Raw genomic sequence first — 21,274 nt, forward strand, 5'->3', positions numbered from 1 at the left:
GCTCCGACATGCACACTCCAATAGACAGTGACATTTCCTGCATCTCTTCCAGAGCTTCGTCTCCCCAGAAACAATGGATGGATCGTCTGGATGGCTGCTGGTATGAGATGTTGATGTATGGAAGACAAAGACAACCAGAAAGACACAACTATGTGTGTGAATGTGTCAAAGACAGAGATAACCCAAATTACCTCCAGAGATGGTCTGTTTTGCACGTCACGTAGAAGCAGAAATAATCACATCTATTTCCCTAAAACTAAATCAAACATGCAGCTGGATCAAATATACGCCAAAATAGTTTCTTAAAGAGGCAATCACAATCCATCCATTTTTTCCCACTTATCCATATCAGGGTCTCAGGGGAGCTGGAGCCTATCCCAGCTGTCATAGGCCGAGACAGGGGCGGTCGCCAATCTGTCTCAGGGCTAACAGAGAGACAGATAAACATTTGCACTCGCACTGATACTTACGGCCAATTTAGAATCACATATTAACCTAGCATGCATGCCTTTGGACTGTGGAGGGAAGGCCAAGTATCCAGAGAAAACCCACACAGGCCCACTTATTGGCAGCACTACAGTGAGAATAAGCAGATTTCTCCAGTTGGCCGCTAGATTCAAACACAGGATCTTCTTGCTGTGAGGCGACACTGCTAACCACTGTGCTGCCACCATACGCAGCAGCTATTCAGTACAGAACAAAATAAATCCTGACATCTTGAGTGAACTTGATTAAACACCGTGGGTGGCTGAAGGAATATTTTCCCATTTCGGCATCAGAGAATAGTTTTAATGTCAAATCCAGTTAAAACGACTTCTAAAATTCCATTCAGTGGATTTAAAAACGATAAACTGAATTCTATTCAGTTTTATTTTTGTAGCGCCCAATCACAACAACAGTGTCCACAAGGTGCTTTACATTGTAAGGTAAAAATGCTACAATAATAGAAAGAAATCCCCAACAATTAAACAACCCCATATGGGCAGCCACTTGGCAACTGTGGAAAGGAAAAACTCCCTTTTAACAGGAAGTAACCTCCAGGCAGAACCAGGAAGAGCATGCACTCTGGTGTTCAACAGTATCTTCTTTCTTTTTAGCTCTGTTTTGGTCTCCGCCATATCCTGTTAAGCGTTACCTTACATTCAGCAGCAGCTTCAGCCTGTCTGCTGTTTGGATGCGCAGTTAGACTGCAGCATGTCTCGAACTTCTTTCTTAAAACAGAGCAGAAGAAAACAATGTAATGAAGAGACACCAAGTAGGACTAAAAGGAGCTGACATCCGATCTACTGTCACTCCAAAATTACTGACTATAGCTGCTTTTTTGAGGAGTGAAATTTTTGCTGTGAAATTTTTGCTTTTAAATCAGAAATACTAAAAAAATTAAATTCTAGATAAAATTCAGGGATGGCGCTGCCTTTTTGTTTTTCTGTTTTTGCTCAGACGACAGTCAGATTTAATTGTTCTTTCTGCCTTGCGTCACCATGACATGACAAGAAAGTGTGAAATAACAGTGATTAAAGGATATTCAGTGAGTGTTTGGTGAGTCAGTGTGTGTGTGTGTGTGTGTGTGTGTGTGTGGTTATTGACATCGGCTGGTGCTTCTCCATCTCCCTCGTGCTGTTACGTCATGATGGTGTCATGAAGTCAAAAACATATATTATAGCTTAAATTTAGAAGTCTGTCACATTGTTATGTGTCAGCTGGTTGGAGGTGGTCATGGAGGATTTAAGCAGATTTTGTTTATTAAAATCATTTTCACTTGTCCCTTTTGTCTAAATTGATTTTATATTTTTTATGCTTTTCCTGTATTACACACATGTCATTACCACCTGAGCCATCCCCGACTCTGCCCTTTCCTCTAACAGCCTGCAGACTCATTTACATGTGAAGAACTTGGATTTTCCATTAAATTCAGTGGATAAAATATAAACTGAGATATTGTATTTAGTATTTGAAAGTGATGACATGGGAAGCCACACAGGTTTAGCCACTGAGCTGCTACAATTTAGCATTTTCCAAAAAGTAAATCTGGACTCCTGACTTTTGGAAATTCACAGTTTTCTGCTCATTTGGTCAAACGGGAATGTGACTGAAACTGTGAGAGGTTTAGGGCTAACATCAGTTTATCTTTGCTTGGTTTGCTAGTTCTGGATAATGTTAGCTTTGTAATGTATGCACAGTACTGTGCAAAAGTCTTGAGCCACCCTTCATTTCTTTATATTTTGAAAAGAAAATATGAAACAGGTGCAGCAAATTAACTTAAACATGCAAAATAAATGTAAATACTCTATACAAGTATTTTCATACAAACAGAGATTATAATAATGGAATGATCTTGAAGGTCAATATTTGGTACAACCACCTTTATTCTTCAACACAGCCTGAACTCTCTCTTTAAGTAGTGTTCAGGAATGGTTCTCCAGGCTTCCTGAAGGACATTCAAAGCTTTTCTTTGGATGTTGGCTTCCTCCCCCATGTTTTACAGATAGCTGTAAACCAGCGGTGTCAGACATAAGGCCTGGGGACCAGAATCAGCCTGGCAAAGACTCCAATCCGGCCCACTGGGTGGCTTTGGAAAATATGAAGGAGGTTGAAGTTATTCATTTTTGGACTTTTAACTGTATTTTTATAAGTTTTACAGCTTTTCCTGCTCATAAAGCTGAGTTGAGATTCTACTTTATTGCATATAAACATATGTCAGGTATTAAATGTGTAGTGAAACATCTTTACACTGACAGAAAGTAGAGCTTCACTCGTCCGGCCCACTTTAGATCAAAGTGGGGTGAATGTAGCACTCGATGTAAAATGAGTTCGACGTCCCTGCTGTAAACCTTCACTAACCTGACCTCCTCCACATTCAGCAATACAACAATATGAACCGAAAATTTCAAATTTTGCTCCATCACCATGAGAATTGTTGATGCTTTTTCACTCCAGTAGTTGAGAACTATTGCTCCATTTTCAGCTAACATTATGAATTAAGCGTTGGCAGAATTATAAAGCTATGTCGCCTACGCTGTGAAATTAAGACTTTATTTATAGTCTTGTATGTGTGGTGGTCTAGTATTGCACACACTTGCTAATATGCTCACTCACCAGTTGTTCCATAAGAGTCCACCAACACCCTGTGGCTGGTTTCTCCTTCCTTGGCCCGCTGTAAGTAGATCCTCACTAAAACACATTTGCCCTTTTCCATTAATTTCCCTCTTCACATCTGCACATTTTCCCTCCACTGAACACACGAGAACTGCAGGTTAACGTCTTGTCTATGCCAGACCTTAACATGCAGCATTGTTACAACATAATCGACATGATTCGCTTCATCTCTGAGTCATCATTATGTCTCGTTCACAGACACGAGTGTGTGCACATGATTGTCTTCCATAAAATCCAGTGTCACAGTATTGTTTATGGCAGCCATGTAATCCCCATGGTTTCAATACGATCATCACTATATCATTCTCATATGTAAATAGAGCCTCGTGTCTGTGTGTTTATAACATTTATTTGTGAGGACAAACATAGAGCAAGTCCTCCTCCTGTTACTCATTAGATTTTACAGCGATGACTTGGTTTAAGGTGAGCATAAAGTTAGATTTAGGTCAGGAAAGCAGTGCTCATGTGGTAAATCTAAAGGAAATGAATGAAAGTCCATGTAATGTCCCCTGAAGTGATGGAAGTATGTGTATTTTTGTGTGTTTGAAGGCCTGTGTGTCTGTTTTTGTGTATGCATACAGAGTTAAGATGCACTCCACTATTAACCGCAGCGGTGTGTCAGTTATAATTGTGTGTGTGCGCCTCTGTGTGCGAGTCCTCGTACGACTCGGTAGCGTGTAGTGTACTTAAGAAATTAACATATTTTGAAAGGAAAGAAGATGTCGTTCCTTAATGAGAGAGGGCATGTGCATCTCATTACAGCATCATTAGCATAATTACCCAGCATCCTTTGTGATCATGACACGCATGCTGCATGAGAGTGCGTGTGTGTGTGTTTGCATTGTTTACACCAAAGATTATTTTTCTCTGCCTTTTTATTGTCATTAACAGTCCACCCCCACATTCTCTTACCTTTGTCACTCTAATTTGTTTTATCCACTCATGCTCATTTATCTTTTTTTCCCTCCACCTCCTGAAAATCTAGTCCAGCAGCAATAAGAGAAAAAAAAAAGATCTCCGTCCCATATTTTTTAAAATAAGTCTTTCTTCAGTGGAAGTCTGGTTTCGAACCCATCTTTTCTCTTTAGCTTTTTAAAACAGCTGATCCTGCAAAAACACATGTGATTCTCCTCTGCAGCCTTCATGGCGAGTGCGGTCACTGCTTCTTGTTACCCAGCCAGAGGTTTTTAAGGCTGTCGCAGTGCTGTGCACAGAGAGTAAACACTGTGGTAATGTGTGTGCATGTGTGGGTAACAATAACATTCCTGTAAGAAAAGCAGCCGTTATTGCAGCACATCTGAGCCTTAGGACGGGCCACCACAGGGAGAGAATATTCACACACACACACACACACACACACACACACACACACACACACACACACACACACACACACACACACACACAGTCCATGTGCAACATGAAGTGAGGCATCAAACCTAAACAAAAGAAAGAAAGAAAAAGAAAGAAAGCTAAGCATAATCTTAGCAGTCTAGTCTGGATGGACAGCGTGCATCTATTCCACGCGATAGAGAACAGAGTGGATTGTTAACTAAACACTTTCTCTGGTGCAAAACATGAGCAATTACTGTCATAAAGAGGTGTGATAATGCTTCAAATCCAAAGTCCTTCATCACACCGCCGGTTTTTGTAAACTTTTCTGCAGCCTGACCTGATATCAGTCACATTCTCCTTTCAATCCTGCATTGCTCCATCCTTGGACCTGATCTCTGTCAAGACTTCTTGATGAGGTTGTGGGCTCAGTCATTAATTAACCCTTGTGTGGTGTTCGTATTTTTGTTACTCAGCCAGTGTTCATGGGTCTGGTGGACCCGCTAGAGTTTTGGCTTTCCAAATTAACACTATCAAACAATTTTATGTTAAATTACTCAACAGATGTTTACTTCATCCCAATTACAAGCCATATGAACAGTAAACATGGTTAATTTTTTTCCCTTTACCTTTGTTAGATCACATTTATGAATTAATGTGCTTCTCGTTTTTCTTTTATATAAAATGTTATAAATAAATCAGTTATAATCAAGTGGAGTGAGTGGAAAGACACAACACATTTACACGTGAAAAAATAATTAATTGTTTAATTTTTCTTTTGAAAAAAACTGAACACGGGTCTCACAGACCTGAACACCATACAAGGGTTAAATAAACAATGAGTGACATCACGTGTTTTATACCACCTGTTGCTGTATTACACTCTCAGAAAAGGACTTTATTATGCCTTGATGATGGCTTGTCAGCTACTTATTTCTACTTTTGTGGTTAACACTTATAAAAAGAAAAAAAAAATTTTTTTAGTAAATAGTAAATTTAGTAAATCCATCCATCTATTCTCTTCTTCTTATCCAGTTCAGGGTCACGTGGGGCTGGAGCCTAATCCAGCAATTCCCCTTTTTTAAATTTGCTTGGAAATGGACTGGCAGATGAAAATACCATAGTTTGCTTTGTTTTTTTAGTTACACTTGGAGTAAACTTACTGACCACTCTGAGTTTGATCTCCCTGACATCTGCTTCTAGCACAGGAACAGCACAGGCTCAAACCCAGAACTCCTTTGAAGGAATAATGCTGGTATGCTGCTGGTAAAAAAGGAAACCTGTCAAAAGATAATAAATGCTTCATTTATTACATTTATCATGCTTGTGATTTACTTACAGGAACCTTAAAGTATATGAGTAAAATGAACATTTTAACTGATTAATTTTTAATTAGACTGAATTCAGACTCTCTCATGTTACTGCATCTTAAACTCTAGAGGAAGGAGTTCAAATCTGTACTTTTACTGCTTGGGAACTAATGTGTACATTTTCAACCCTCTAATCGGTATGCATGGCTATGTAGAAGTTCCCTTTTACTGCACTTCTGTTTGTGAGAATGAAGTTTACCGCACCAAAAGGTGTGTCTGCGGGGACATTCTGCCATGATCGCACACACAGACAATACCAGCTGCTGGTAAACATCTGGATGTGGACAGTGAACAAGCATCAGTGTGCTCTTAAGTAAGGTTGTCTTTCTATTTTTTCTGGCCATCCTTGTCCTTTTATTCCTCAGTTTCTCACCACCACCACCACCTCCTTCCTTCCATCCCCTCCTCTGCTCTCCCTGTGGCTCATCAATATATCAACCAGTGTGATTCTCTCTTTATCTCGCTCTTGGAGGCAGTGCCGCGTACATTAAATATTCAAAGGAAGACCGTCTAGTGCAACAACCCAGCAACCTCTGCACAAAGAGAGAGAGAGAGACAGAGGCTCGGTGTTCTCCATCTCTCTGCCACCCTGGGGATGGGAGTCTCCGGAAGAGCCCAAAGGGAAGGAGAACCCCTTTCTCCCTCTGGTTATCACTGAGTGCGTGCCGAGGGTCATCTCTGGGTGAACAGTGTGGCCTGAATGTCAAAAAGCTGCAGAAGCTGATTTGTGGAGCTCAGAGGAAAACAGAAAAGACCACAGCAGGAGGAGGAGGAGTTATGTGGTGTAAGTGTGGGAGGAAATGTTCAAATTGGGTTTAGCACATTTCCCTTTGTGGATGTTTGTGCTTGAATCCCTTTGATTGGTTTTTAATTTAACATAGAGAGCCACAAAGATGCAGCAGATACACGGGCATCCCAGTTCGCCCTGCTGATTTTCACGACAGTTCTCAACCCTGAGTGAGTGTGTGTGGGTGTGCATGTGTGTGTTTGTGTGTCAATGTGTGTGCCTTTTGTGTAAACTCATTCTTTGCCACCCACACTTGAAGTCGTGAGCAGACAAACCGGCATGACAGTGAGAAGAGAAATACGTCTCTGCCTTGTTAAGGAGTGAACAACAAATGATCTTTTGTGCTTCTGTGCAAGTGAAAAAGTCAGAGGCAAATCCAGTGAAAACAGCTATTAACATGTCTTAATAATCACTTTAGCTCTGTCTCTCAAAAGCAACTGCCTCCTTTAATGGCAAAGACTGGCTAACTGTGTGTGTGAAGCACCATCTCCAGCAGCATTATACCTTTACATGTTGAGGCATAAATGATCTGAATGCTGAGAGCTCGGGCCGGAGCTTTTTCCTTGTCTTTTTTTTTTCCTATGGTGAGAAACCCATATTTTAACTTAACAATGGCTGCCTCAGAGACCAAATGCAGCTGGACACTCCCCCGCTCAAAAATCCTGCAAACATCCACACACAACCACCCACTCCCACAGTGTCAGTGCTGACAACTGAAATGGATGGAAAATAAAACCGCCTCACTTTAAAAAAAAAAAAAAGGCCGTGAGTGTATGTATGCATGTGTGTGTGTGTGTGTGTGTGTGTGTGTCTTCCTATGTTTGTAACTGGTTCTGCTGCCCATTCTGGATGGCTTAGTCCTTCAGGAATGAATGGAATGTTATTTTACACACACACACACACAGACACACACACACACACAGCACTGACTGTCTTTATCAAACTGCTTGCTTGTAGTAGTAGCAGTCATGTGTTAGGTGCACAGGGGAATAAAGGAGGAAGTTACACTGATACGTCAGGCCAAGGTCAAATATTTGCAAGCCTTGTTTTGATTTGGTCTTAAATGGTTTTGTTTTTTCCTGTTTTTGTTGTTTGGGTTTGTTTTGTTTTTTGTTGCTGTTGTTGTTGTTGTTCGCTTTGTTTTTCCCTTTTTTTTAATGCCAAAACTGTAAAAAGGAAGCAATGTCAGTCTATGGGACAATTTGTGATTGTTATTTGTGCTTCACAATAAAAATATTTAAAGAGATTTGGTCTTAAATGTGCGCTGAATTAAAAATGAAAACACTGCAATAAATCCTCAGAAATGAAGTTCAAGAAAAAGTCTTTGTTACATTTCCCAGAAAGTCCAGAGGATCTACACAAATATTCACTCTAAAGCTAAATACTACACCTCAAGATAACCTTTCAATGGACAAAAATGACATTTTTAAGTGTAAATTTTAAGTTTAACGATACAGTTCTACCAATGAAAAAAGCAAACTGGGTGAATTTTACTGAATTTTTACTCTTACATTTTATTTCACTCGTAGATTTTATAGTTTTATTTTATTTACAGTGCACTGTATCAGTTTCATTCAGTGCCAGTATGGCGCCTCACATGAAGAAAGTTCTGTTTTCAAACTAGGGATGTTCTTGGTGACTAATACACTAGTCATTTAAACGAGAGGAAAAAAACCTGTCTAGACTAAGAGGAGGAAAAGAGTTTCAAACTGAGTCGAAAGGCTCAGTCATGTGACACTAACCTCCTCACGACCAGATTAGATTAGATTAGATTAGATTTCTCAAAGTAGCCGCCCTTTGCTTTGTTAATGTCAATGAGCTTCATGATGTAGTTACCTGAGATGGTTTTCACTTCACAGGTGTGCCTTGTCAGGGTTTATTTGTGGATTTTCTTGCCTTCTTAATTGGGTTGGGACCATCAGGTGTGTTGTGCAGAAGTCAGGTTGGTACACAGCTGACAGCCCTGTTTGACAACTGCTAGAATTCATATTATGGCAAGAACCAATCAGCTGAGTAACAACAGTCCATCATTACTTTAAGAACTGAAGGTCAGTCAGTCTGGAAAATTGCTAAAACTTTGAACATGTCCCCAAGTGCAGTTGCAAAAAACATCAAGCACTACAACAAAACTGGCTCACATAAGGACCGTCCCAGGAAAGGAAGCCCAAGAGTCACCTCTGCTGCTGAGGATATATTTATCAGAGTCACCAGCCTCAGAAATCACAAGTTAACAGCACCTCAGATTAGAGCCCAGATAAATGCCACACAGAGTTGCAGTAGCAGACGCATCTCTACATCAACTGTTCAGAGGAGACTGTGCGAATCAGGCCACATTAGCACTGTGTATTCTCTCCGGGCACCCCAGCTTCCTCCCACAGACATGCCGCTAGTACGGTTAGGTTAGTTGGGTTAATCCATCAGAGTAGAAGCCTTCCACCTCTTGGCTCCTCCTAGAAATTCTGTAAATAAAAATTATGAATAGAATCAGTGACAAAGGACAGCTGTGGTGAAATCCAACACCCAGCAAGTAAGGTATATTGCCTGCATGGCAGACCAATGGCTTGTAGCAATGGGCCACACCACCCAGCTGATGGTAATCTGGTTACCCTGCAAACATGCAAGAATGCTTCTGCTGTTTATATTATGTTTATAGTGATTAAAATAAAGAAAAATATACAACATTTTAAAGGTTTCTTAATTAAAAGAATGAGAAAGGACAAAAAAAAAACATTATGTGAAGTGTGACTGAAACCCACAACCAAAAAAAAGGTAAAACTAATCTGTGTAGGTGGAGAAGAAGCTCTGCCGACATCTGTTCACGACCGTGTGCCAACCATAGTAGTTGTAGCTGTTTAAAAAAAACACAAAGATAAATGTCTTTAATTCTTTCTTTGCAATAATCTGATCTATATTTCTGAATTTGTAAGAGACAGTCTGACGTGACCTCCTCTATGTGGAAACTTCAACATTCGTCCGTCTAGTTTTCTGCTGCTGTTTTCCTTCGTGAGACGATAGCCTTATTAAACACCGTATAAATATTGTACGAGCTATTTGAAACCACTAATCAGATTTCTCTATAGTCCACTATAATTTAAAAGTCACTGAAATGGGTGGATAAAACTCTTGATATCGGATTAGTTTGAGTGTGGCTAACCTTGTCAGTGCTGGCACCAGCACCCTTCCTTTGTTGCACATTGATGTCCACATGCCTGTGTGAAATGTGCCACACCAATAAGCTGAAATTTATTTCTGCTCAATATAAATTTTTATCTCTTTAAAAGCTTATAGTGTGACTCCGTTTCTCTTGTGGCCCTGTTTGCTCGCTCAGTCCAAAAGCAGTACGGTCAGTAAGCCTAGAAAGATGCCGTAGATCTGCCAGTCAGTTCCCCAGTGTTTGAATAGTAATCTAAGTTCATCTAATCTTAGCATGAATTTTTTTTGCAGCTTTTTTAAATGGTCAGTGTTTGTAGCATCACATTAAGGTAGGAAACTGTTATTTGAGGTTCAAGATTTGTCTCTGAAACACACGAGTACAAATAAGTATCCCCTGTTAAGGGTACATTAGCAGACCTTAGAAGCTGTCATCCCATAGTCAGTGCACACTCAAAGTTTAAATTCTTTACTTTCTGAGCGTATAACTCATACAAGTTATAATGCTGGCTTTAAAGTCCAAACTGTAGAACATAGCTCACATATTTTTGGTGTAATTCCCATGAGTTACACTTCCCAGCAATTACAGACAATGAATCCCATTATTTAATAAGACTGGAAGCTAATTTGGAAAACATGATGTTAGTTGGTGAAAAAATTAAGCCATGTTATTTTGTTTATTGGAGAATTGAATTATGTTCATTTGGCCAAAGCGATAAATAATAATTGCAATAAATCTTCACAAGCAATACAAACTATATGCCAACTAAAAGATGAAATATTCATGTTTAGCTGTTAGAGATGTCACTGTTACTCTGTTGGTTGGTTTTATCCCCACTTTGAATGAAAACACAGCTATTTAATATTTTGCTATTAATTCTGGTACAGACATTCACGTACCAAGGACTGAGTCGCATTAGCTTTGCTGATCTTCAAATTGAAATATATGTGGTGGTTTCTCTAGGTATGGAGAACAATATAGCATGAACATGTTGACTAAATAGGAGTTTTTTTTTTTATCTGAACAGGTGTATGCCTGAATGAGAATTGTTGCTTTAAACAGTGGTGGTAATAGTTGGGTTTATCAGCTAATAGGCTGTTGTGATTCAGGTGTATTAATGACTTCATCAAATTACTTATTTAATAAAAGCTCCTTTGTCTGGTCGAAGATTAAAAGCTGTAGTTCTGCAACCTGCGATTAGTCTGAATGCCAGAAACAGTTTAGACTTTAGGTCTTCCTTTTTTTTTAAAAAATGAACTATCCATAACTAAAGAGTTGACTTCTTTTTTTTTTTTTTATTTAACCCCTTCTTTAATGTTACAGTTAAAAGCAACACAACAACTTTTGCTGAACTAGTCCAACACTCGTTCACCCAAAGTGATGCGCAAAGTTTTCACAGAGTTTGGGCCCCATCAGCTGTTGAAGAACACGCTCACATGTCAGTTCACATTTGCATTTACATAAGGAGTGTTGTGGTTATTGGTGACATAGGAGCCCAAAGGAGACACGCGAGCAGGCAAGGATCAAAATAAATATGAACCTTTGTAGCAGTAGCCCAAAAGGCAACTAACTAACACGTCCATGGATGAGCAGAGGAAGCACTAGGGAAAATACCAGGAACTCGGGAACCACAGGGGATAGCAGAAAACCCACAGTAAACAGTATGACGTGACAACAAGCAGAAACAGACTGAGGGTAAAAAATACACACAGAGACACTCAGGGAAGGTGAACACAGCTGAGGCAAACACTCAGGTGCAAGCAATCAGGGAAACGAGTCTGAGTAAAGTAAGCCTGAATACTAACACCCGAAAAAAGGGTTACCAAAATAAAACAGGAAATGGGGAACACCTAACGCAGACACGAAGGTACAAGGGCAAGCAGAGAACCGTAACTGTGAAAATATAAGACCAATCAGAGAGCAACGCAACTAATACCTATAATGGAAGGAGCATATTAAGGAAATACACAAAGTTGAAAAGCTGAACAGTGAGTTAAAAATCAAAATGAACACAGTAAATAATAAAGAGAACTTAATATCATAAATACCCCCAAAAACAATCATTTCTCATGATATTACTTCTAAAAGACTCAAACATTTGGAAATGAATTGCATTTCATGGCCCATAACATGTTGTTCAATCAGGAAACTGCAACACAACACTGCACATCCTGTTCAGATCGAATGTGCCGTACTCCCTTCTTTCCTCTATGTGCCTGCCAGTGTGTGAGCTAAGCTTCCCATTTTGTTCTCTTTAACTTTACTAAATTAGCAGCTTTATTCCATTCATTAGTGTTGACCACTGCTTGTTATTGTTTCCATTTTCCTTGAAGGTAACAATGATGTGTAACACCTGAGTGGAAATTCCTCAAAGTCAGTCAGCTGTTTAATGGCGATACTCTGTTCCTCGTACTTGGACTGGACTGTGAGTGCAAATAGTACTCAGCTTATTTAAAGTAGAGACATGCAATCTAAGTCTTCCTTCTTGACCTTTGCTCTTATGTATTTTATAAATTTATATTAAATGCTATCTGTCAGCGATTGTCTCTAAACTACAGACACACAGCAGTTCGCTTCATAATGAGCACAAAACTGAGATTAATCACACTCCTGACACGTATACTACAAAATAGCTGTGTGGTGCAGTTGTTAGCAGTCACTGTTTCATTGCTTTGTGATCAAAAAACAATGTGTGCTAATTTAACTCTGGCAGCCACTCTTCATTGGCTCCCTGTTAAATCCAGTTTTAACTTAAAATCCTTGTCCTCACATGAAAACGCCCTGAAGGATCAGACCTCGTTATTCCTAAAGCCCTCACAGGGTGATATTTCCTAATAGAGCACTTTGCTCATACACTGCAGGCTTACCCGTGGTTCCTCAAGTTTCTAAAAGCATAACCAGAGGCAGAGCCTTCAGCTATCAGGCCCCTCTCCTGTGGAACCAGCTCCCAGTTTGGATTGAGGAGGCAGAAACCTCTCTGCTTTTAAGGTTAGGCTTCACTTTTCTTTTCGCTAAAGCTTGTAGTCAGGGCTGGATCAGGTGACCCTCAACCCTCCATTAGTTTCGCTGCTATAGGCTCAGGCTGCTGGGGGAACTTCCTATGATGCTGAGTATTTTTTCTCTTGTTTTCACTCCACATCTATCACTTCTCTTTCCATTGTTTTCCCTTTTTTGACAAATTGTCATAGAAGGCGCCTGCTCTTCCCCGACCCTGTTTCTGTTGGAGGCCTCTTTGGCCTTAAAATGGAGTTCTTCCTCCCCGCTGTCACCAAGCGCTTGCTCGTAGGCAGTGGTGTTCTCCAGCCCTCCGTGATCCTGAATTGGAAAAGTTGTCAAGAAAATGGATGAATGAGTGAATTTAACATAGCACAATCTGTTATGTTTATGTCTACGCACTGTTCAGGTGTGCTGTCATTGTCAGTAGCTGTAGTAACAGTCTTCCCAGCATTTCTGTTTGTGCTCTGTTACCTCTCTGGTCTCTCGTTAAGTTTTAACATTCATCAATATCTTTTTTTGTCTTTTTTATCTTTTATTTTGATGGTTAGTTTTTCATCAAATGACCTAAAGCTAATCTTTTGTTAGATATTTTTGCATCAATTCTGCATTTGGGGCCTCAAATGCTCAATGTGAAAAGGGCCTAGAGAGTTATCATAATAGAGCAGCAGGAATAACACAGGAGCATCCGTGGAAGAATAAATATGAAAACACAGCCCATCCATCGTGTGTGCTTTGCTTCCTGAATGATTAATTGAACATTTTTAGGTAGTCTAAGTAATTACCTCATCATTTTGGATGGATAGATGGCTGCCAGCTTGTGAATATCTGAGTTTAAATGAGCACCAGTTGGAGGATAATGATCCGTAGCCTAAATGTTCCAGGTAAACTTTTTATCACTGTAAAAACCGAGTCCTCTATAATTTAGTCACAATGCTAGGTGCTATCAGTTTTTAAGATAGATACAGGAATGGACAGTGCACAAGAGAGGTGAAGAGGAGAGAGGGTGGAGCAGGTGGGCATGAGTGTCAGGGGTGATTTGTTAGCATAGCAGCAAGAGTGAAAGGAAAAAGGTTTACAAGATGGATGTGAGACCTGCTATGATGTATGGTAGCAATGACAACAAGACAGGAGGCCGAGCTGACGGCGGCAGAGCTGAAGACGTTAAGATTTTTGTGACCAAGGTGGACAGGATTAGAAATGAGTATGCCAGAGGGACAGTTCATTTTCAGCAGTTTGGAGACAACTCTTTAGTTATTATTAATCTCTGTCTCTTCACCCCCAACTGGTCGCTACAGATGGCTGCCCCTCCCTGAGCCTGGTTCTGCTGGAGATTTCTTCCGGTTAAAAGGGAGTTTTTCCTTCCCACTGTCGCCAAAGTGCTTGCTCATAGAGGACCATCTGATTGTTGGGGCATTCTCTGTTTTCTCTATATTATTGTGGGGTCTTCATCTTACAATATAAATCAGCTTGAGGCAACTGCTGTTGTGGCTTTGTGCTATATATAAAAAAATAAAACTGAATTGAAAATAAGGTTAAAATGGTTGAGACTGTGGAAATGATGTTGAATTTGAGACTGCCGGGCAGAAGGCAGAGAGACAGTTGGTGTGACTTTTTTACTCTCCCCGAGCACAACATGCCACATTCACCTAAGCACTTTTTTTCTATGCTTTTAAGAGCTTTCTAACTGACATTCACATTCTGATGGATACATCAGAGAGTAACTAGGGGTTAGTATCTTACCCAAGGATATTTCACATGCGGACTGGGGGAGCCAGGGATCGAACCACCAACCTCAGGAGGCTCAGGAGGCCGAGCAGGTCATCTGCTCGGCCTCCTGAGCTACAGCCACCTGTGATGCTGAATGTATGAAAAGTAGGAGATATTTCAAGATCTTGACAAACTGTTTTGATAAAGAGTATCAAAGAGTATATAGAGATCCAAAAAGCTTACATGAAATCTGAATTATAAAGCGCATGTCAGAGGACATATTGTATGCTAATTTTTTATGACAAAATTCATCTGCTTTGAAAGTGGTTCATTAAATGTGAATTTTGTATCTACTATGAAAGGCAGGCTTTTTTGCAGTAAGTTTAACTGTCCAGTGGGCTTGAGATCAAATTGCGCTGCAGATATCTCATGAGCTAACATGAGTTTGGCACCGATGATATCAACAGATAAAATTTGCAACTGCACATCAAGATACTGTCACCGAGGAAAGTTCAGTCACTGGGGATGTGTGCTTATTTACACTGTGATGAATCCTTCTTTAGTTTCTTGGATTGATTTATCTCAGATTGACAGATATGAACATAGTTGTTCAGCTGATGAGGTGACTGTAATCCCACGTACTGGATTCCAGTGTTTACCATGAAGCCACTCATCCTACGAGCTTATATAGGATGAGTGCATAACCAGGGCTTTGATCCAGCTGCTATGCCAATTGAATGATATTTCATAGCCTTATAGACCAGAAGTACAACCAGAGGAAATGATGATTGATCTTACTTACTGATACAGTTTGGACCAAACATAACATTAATTATTCCAAGGGGGAAGGATCCACAGTAGAATTTCATATCCACAGACGCTGACTCGAATCTAAAAAGGAACTCTCTCAGTCGGGGGATCGCACTCTTCTGAGGTGTAGAGCAGTATAAGCACGTAAAAAAAGAGCACCGGATAAGTTATTTGAGCCAATATTTCGCCCAGGGCTAGTGGAGACATCTCCTTGCTCAACCCAGAACAACGAGGAGTGAACCAAAGCCTTTCGTCTGTCTACAAAGCAAAGCGAAAGCCAAGATGTTCCAAGAAAATCCTCGTGGCTTCGGGTCTAGCAGATCGGGGATGATGAAACACAGGGAAACAGTGTAGTAAGAATTTGCTTCTGCCACTATATTTCTTTCCATAACATTGGCATGTCAACGAAGATGTGGAGTCCCTGTTTTTACATTTCAGGGTTAGAGCTGCTGCTGTTTGACACCAAACTCCACGCAGATTACTCGGCCATTAAATGTTCTTTCAGGACTCTGAATATTTTTTCCTGTGTGACAGTCAGTTGATGCAGTTGAGTTCTCTGTCTGTCCATTTAGTTATAACTGCTCTTTTAACTAGTTCCTATTTTATTTAAAGTAATCACTGTTATTGATGAGCCCTTCCTGTGGGCTGCAGGGCTTTCTCACAAAAACACAGTTCATTATTATTATTATTATTATTATTATTATTATTATTATTATTATTATGAGGGACTTCTTTACTGAAGATGCTGGTTGGCAACCTGGAGGCTCGTAAGACAATTTTGTTCCAGGTAGGTATTACAGATAGAGAAATCATAACAGCTGTTCATAGATGATAAGAGATTGCACAGATAAGAAGCTAGTTTACCCAGCATGGCTTTGTAAATACAGATACACCAATGCTGTTGTCTCCTTTGGCATAATGAAAGCCAAGATAAATAGATTTGATATTAAATGTAAACAACAGTAATACACAGATTTCAGACACATTATCAGGACAATATGCAAGAAGGTCCTGAGTTTGACTCCATCGTCCGTCCGGGGGATGTCAGTGTGGAGTTTGGGTGGGTTCTTTCCGGATACTCCAGCTTCCTCGGATGATACTTTTTTAATTACATCCTCTCCCAAAGTACAGATGCCATCATTACTGTAACCACAACTGCTGTCGTTTCTTAACTCTGAAGCTAACCACCGCCACACCGCCGCGCGGTGTCATACGACTTGTGTCAAGTGTCATTACTAGCTCCGGAAGTGGTGTGCTCCAACACGTCACAAGCAAGACCATACACAGCGCTCGGTGAAGAAATGTCATGACTTTCTCTTTAAAATTTTAATCTGACAATCTCCACAGCTTTTCATACGCTCTAGTTTTTGCTATGGTTTGGGAAAGATGGCTCACAGAGGTCAGAATATTTCTAAGCCTCAATAAACGGTTTCTCCTCATCTCTTACGCTCCACACAAACGAGACACCAACAGCAGTAAGCCGCTAAAGCGGAGCTAAGAAGGGAGCGAGTGGAGGAAAAAACAGTTTTCTCCTCCACTTTTTTCAGGAATGGTGTGTCTGTTGTCACATAGCAGCACGTCAACAATCACCAACACACTGAGGGTTGCATAGGAAAAATCACAGCACCAGCCATTTATAACAGATGGATGCAACAGCCATGACATCTCCCAGTGGTTTTGGTTTTGTCAGTATTTTGGCTGCACCATGTTGGGTTTTTGTGACCATATTTGTTGGACGGGCTGCACCACGTAGTGGAGTGAATTAGTTGTCATATTAATCAAAAAACTCAGTTTCAGGGCGTTTTTTTCTACTCCAGGTTCTGTATGATGTCAGTAAGAGAACATATCACTAATGCTGATATCTCAGCAGCACTGCTTATCCCTGAGCCGCTGGCTGTGAACACAGAAGCCCTGACCAACTCATTTTGATTGCGATGGGCAGCCAATCAAAAGAAAGTTGGCTTAAAGGGGCGAGAGCTAAAATCTGGGGTCTGCACCAGCATTCAATGAAAGACAAATAAGGATTATTTTCACCTGTATATCACGTAGCCTTCATCTCAGTCATCAGTTAAAATAGCATGTGCCTTTCTTTAGATTTTTGCTTAGTAGAAAAAAATTAATACACCCAGTCATGTACATCCAGGATCCACCAATGAAGCGCCAGCAAGGATGGGCTGGGCTAAAGTTGTTCTTCATACTGCAAGTGTTGCTGCAGCATCATCCTCTTTAGACTTTTTCTCTTCTTTGTGCACACCGTGAGTCTGTGAGGATGTGCCCGAAACCTTTCTGAGTTTCTACAACTGTGAATCATGCAAAGCTACTCCAAAGTCCAAAATAAACACATGGAAATTTGCATATTAGGTCTCAAGATATTAGACATCTTTTGTCTTTCTTTTTTTTTCCTAACAAATCTTAACGCATTCTTTGCCTGAATCTAACAATATAAAATAGACATATTTTTCACCAGTTTTTGAAGTCAAAGACATGAAATGTTTTTCTGTTAACTGGACTCTCAGATCAGAAAACACCTCTATGTTTAGCTCAAAAGCACAGCTGCAAAAACATATTGCGTCATTCAATTAAAATGAATTGCAACAAAAAAGGTTGGGAAACCGTGGTCTGTGGTATCGGTGTGGAAGAGTCCTCACGGAATAATCTTAACACAAATGACTTTTAGCTTCAAAACACTCCAAGAGGATGTTTTGAAACTAAGACCATCAAATATGGTGAACTTCCTGTAGACGAAGAGAAAGCTAAATCTGCCCTCTGCGAGCGAAGCAATCGTGATCACTGGTGCTCGTGCAGGAACCAAATAACCTTTTAACACTGAGACAGGAAACAGAAATGAATAACATGCAATGGAGTGGAAGCAGAGACACATGCTGCCCATGTTTAATTGCCAAGCAGAGTGCGATTGTGTGCGTGCGTATGTCTCTGTTGGTGTACAGTATGTGAGGGGGTGAAGGACTGTGCGTGTGAGTACATGCGTGTGTGTTGGTGGGATGGTTAGAAAGAGACAAGGGAGCACATATGGCCCGAACAGTCGGGGATGGAGCTCAGAACTCCCACATGACATGGCAGATAAAAATAAAAATGGGAGAGAGAGGTGCACAGACAGTGACGGAGAGAGAGATAACTGGGCTCTGCTGCGACGTAACAGAAAAAAACCACATGTGTTTGTCTGGGTAACATTCACATTGCTGTCCATTTGTGTGTGTGTGTGTATGTGTGTCCAAGTCTGTGGTACTCTTTGGTGAAATGAGAAGAAGAACAGAGTGTGTAGACTGTATATAAAAGATGGATGTCACCCACTGGTTGGTCAGGTCCTGTTTAAAAGTCTTAATTTTAGCATTCTGGCTGCCAAAATGGGTTTTTTTTTCTGGTGCCAGATGTGAACGTATTTGGACAAAAGGTTGGAGTGCCAAACTATTTAATTCAGTTTTATTTTTTATTCACAACAACAGTTGCCTCAAGGTGCTTTATATTGTGAGATAAAGACCCTACAACAATACAGCGAAAGCAGAGAATACCCCATCGATCATGTGACACCCTATGAGCAAGCGCTTTGGAGACAGTGGGAAGGAAAACCTCCCTTTTAACAGGAAGAAACCTTCAGCAGAACCAGGCTCAGGGAGGGACGGCCATCTGCCGTGACCGTTTGGGGTTAGGGGAGGAAGACACAACACAGACACGCTGTGGAAGAGAGCCACAGATTAACAGTAACTACCAGCTAATGTTAGCAGCTTGGTTAACAAGGTAAATCCACAGACCACATGGGTGCATCTCACAGACCCAGATACCGCTTCAATCATCATCATCATCTGGTTTGTTCCAGTGCATACACACAGCTGATGCTCCAGCTGTTGTCACTGGAGCAACTGCAAGATCTACCCAAGGTTCTTCATAAGTGACGGCGTCAGTGTATCCGGTGCGTGGAGCACCACACAGTCGCTTCCATCCTGCAACACTTGCATCAGACTGTGGGCCTGCCTGGATCGGATAAGTGCGAGGTAGCCGCTGAAGATGTGCAAGCCACCGCTCTTGCCACTGTGCAGGCAAAACAGGTGTGGGAGGTTTCTGTGTTGTCAGTCTGACCATAGCAGCTCCATATTATCTAATTCATCCCTTATCAGGCGATCGTGGCTCAAGAGTTAGGAGTTCGCCTTGTAATCGGAAGGTTACCGGTTCGAGCCCCGGCTCGGACAGTCTCGGTCGTTGTGTCCTTGGGCAAGACACTTCACCTGTTGCCTACTGGTGGTGGTCAGAGGGCCCGGTGGCGCCAGTGTCCGGCAGCCTCGCCTCTGTCAGTGCGCCCCAGGGTGGCTGTGGCTACAATGTAGCTTGCCATCACCAGTGTGTGAATGTGTGGATGACTGGATATGTAAAGCGCTTTGGGGTCCTTAGGGACTAGTAAAGCACTATATAAATACAGGCCATTTACCATTTATCCCTCTTCTCCACATGTCCGAACCAGCTCAACCTTGCCTCTCCAAATGGTCTCCAAACAGCTCAACCTGAGCTGTCCATCTGATGACTAAAGTCCAGCTGTGGATCAAGCATACAGATGAAGCTGCATGGACCCCCGGTTTAGCCAATGTGCACTCTTAGGTTAGGAAAACATCATGCAGGTCAAAATGTAGTCACGAATGTAGAAAAGTGACAAAAAAAAGTAGGACACACACCAAAGGACATGCTGTGTGTCAAAACTGCACTAATTGAGGCTCCAGAGATGAAAATGTGCTGATAAATTGTTTTGATGAAGCAAATTAGCCTTGGAGCATAAACCTTTTCATATGTACAAGACTATGAATATGTTTAATTCTTTGTTATTTTTTATTTATTTATTTTTTTGGAGCCACCTTTAAGTGGCCATCATGGGACCTGTCGTTTTTTCAGTGTTGGGTTCATAATTTGGTGATTATAACTTGGATGGTCATGTGTCAGTGAAACATGCAAAATATCTGTGATTCATGACATGCACTGAGCATGAGAAGTCAGATACTGGAAAGTGATAAGAAGACATGAATTACATGGTCACCAGTTCAGTGGATCAGCACTTGTTATTAATACTAAAGGTCTTTAAATTTAATTGGATACACTTTCACTCTCATAAAGAACATCTGAATGTTTAAGAAGAAGCACACCAGCAAACATCTTAATGAAAGAGAGGCCTGAGAATAAAACGGCTATGTCATCATTATCACTTCCTGCTTAAATTCTTTCAGCGGTGATTCACCAGCCCCTGAAAAGATCTCACTTTGCACATTTAAAAGTCATTTTTTACACCTTTTTAAATAAGCGCGGCCAGGATTTGTGATTAGTGTGTGTCATATTCAACAATAATGGCTTCCTGTAGTGGACATTAATACAAATATTTGCATTTAGTGTTTAAAAATTGACGTTAAACCTTCCAAACTCCCATCTTCTGTTTTCAGCTAACAATCTGTATGCTGAACTCAATTTAAAAAATAGTCATTATAAAATAACATGTTCAGTCCTCTTTAAAAATGCTCCAGCGATGGATAATTACAAGTTATAGTCATGGACTTCAGTCTGAGGAGGAACTCATTTCCACCCGTTTCCACCCGTTTACCTGTGTGAAATGGGTGTAACCTGCAGTGGGCCTGCAGAGCTCAACACACCACGACTTGAGTAAATAGGCAAAACAAGCAAATCAAGAAAACACCATCATCTGTTTGGCAACACAAGTGGAGCTTCTTCTTTCTTTTTTTTAAAGGAAGCTGCAACTGCTGAGCCATCAATCAAAGAGGGGCCTTTGTGTAATCCATACATTTGGCTGCTGTCTCTGTTTTTGTTTGTTGTCTGTATGTGAAGAGTATTTCTGTACCTGTGCCTTGCTTCCATATCTTCTGGAGAGATTTCTGTATTTGTGAAAACTAAACTTAAACTGGTATGAAGTGTGTAAATATTTAAAAGGCCTTAACTATCTGCCGCAATAGAGGA

This window comes from Copadichromis virginalis, linkage group LG6, assembly GCF_057382275.1.
Source record: "Copadichromis virginalis isolate Kocher_CV1m ecotype Utaka linkage group LG6, C_Virginalis_male_GT1.1, whole genome shotgun sequence".
NCBI lineage: Eukaryota > Metazoa > Chordata > Actinopteri > Cichliformes > Cichlidae > Copadichromis > Copadichromis virginalis.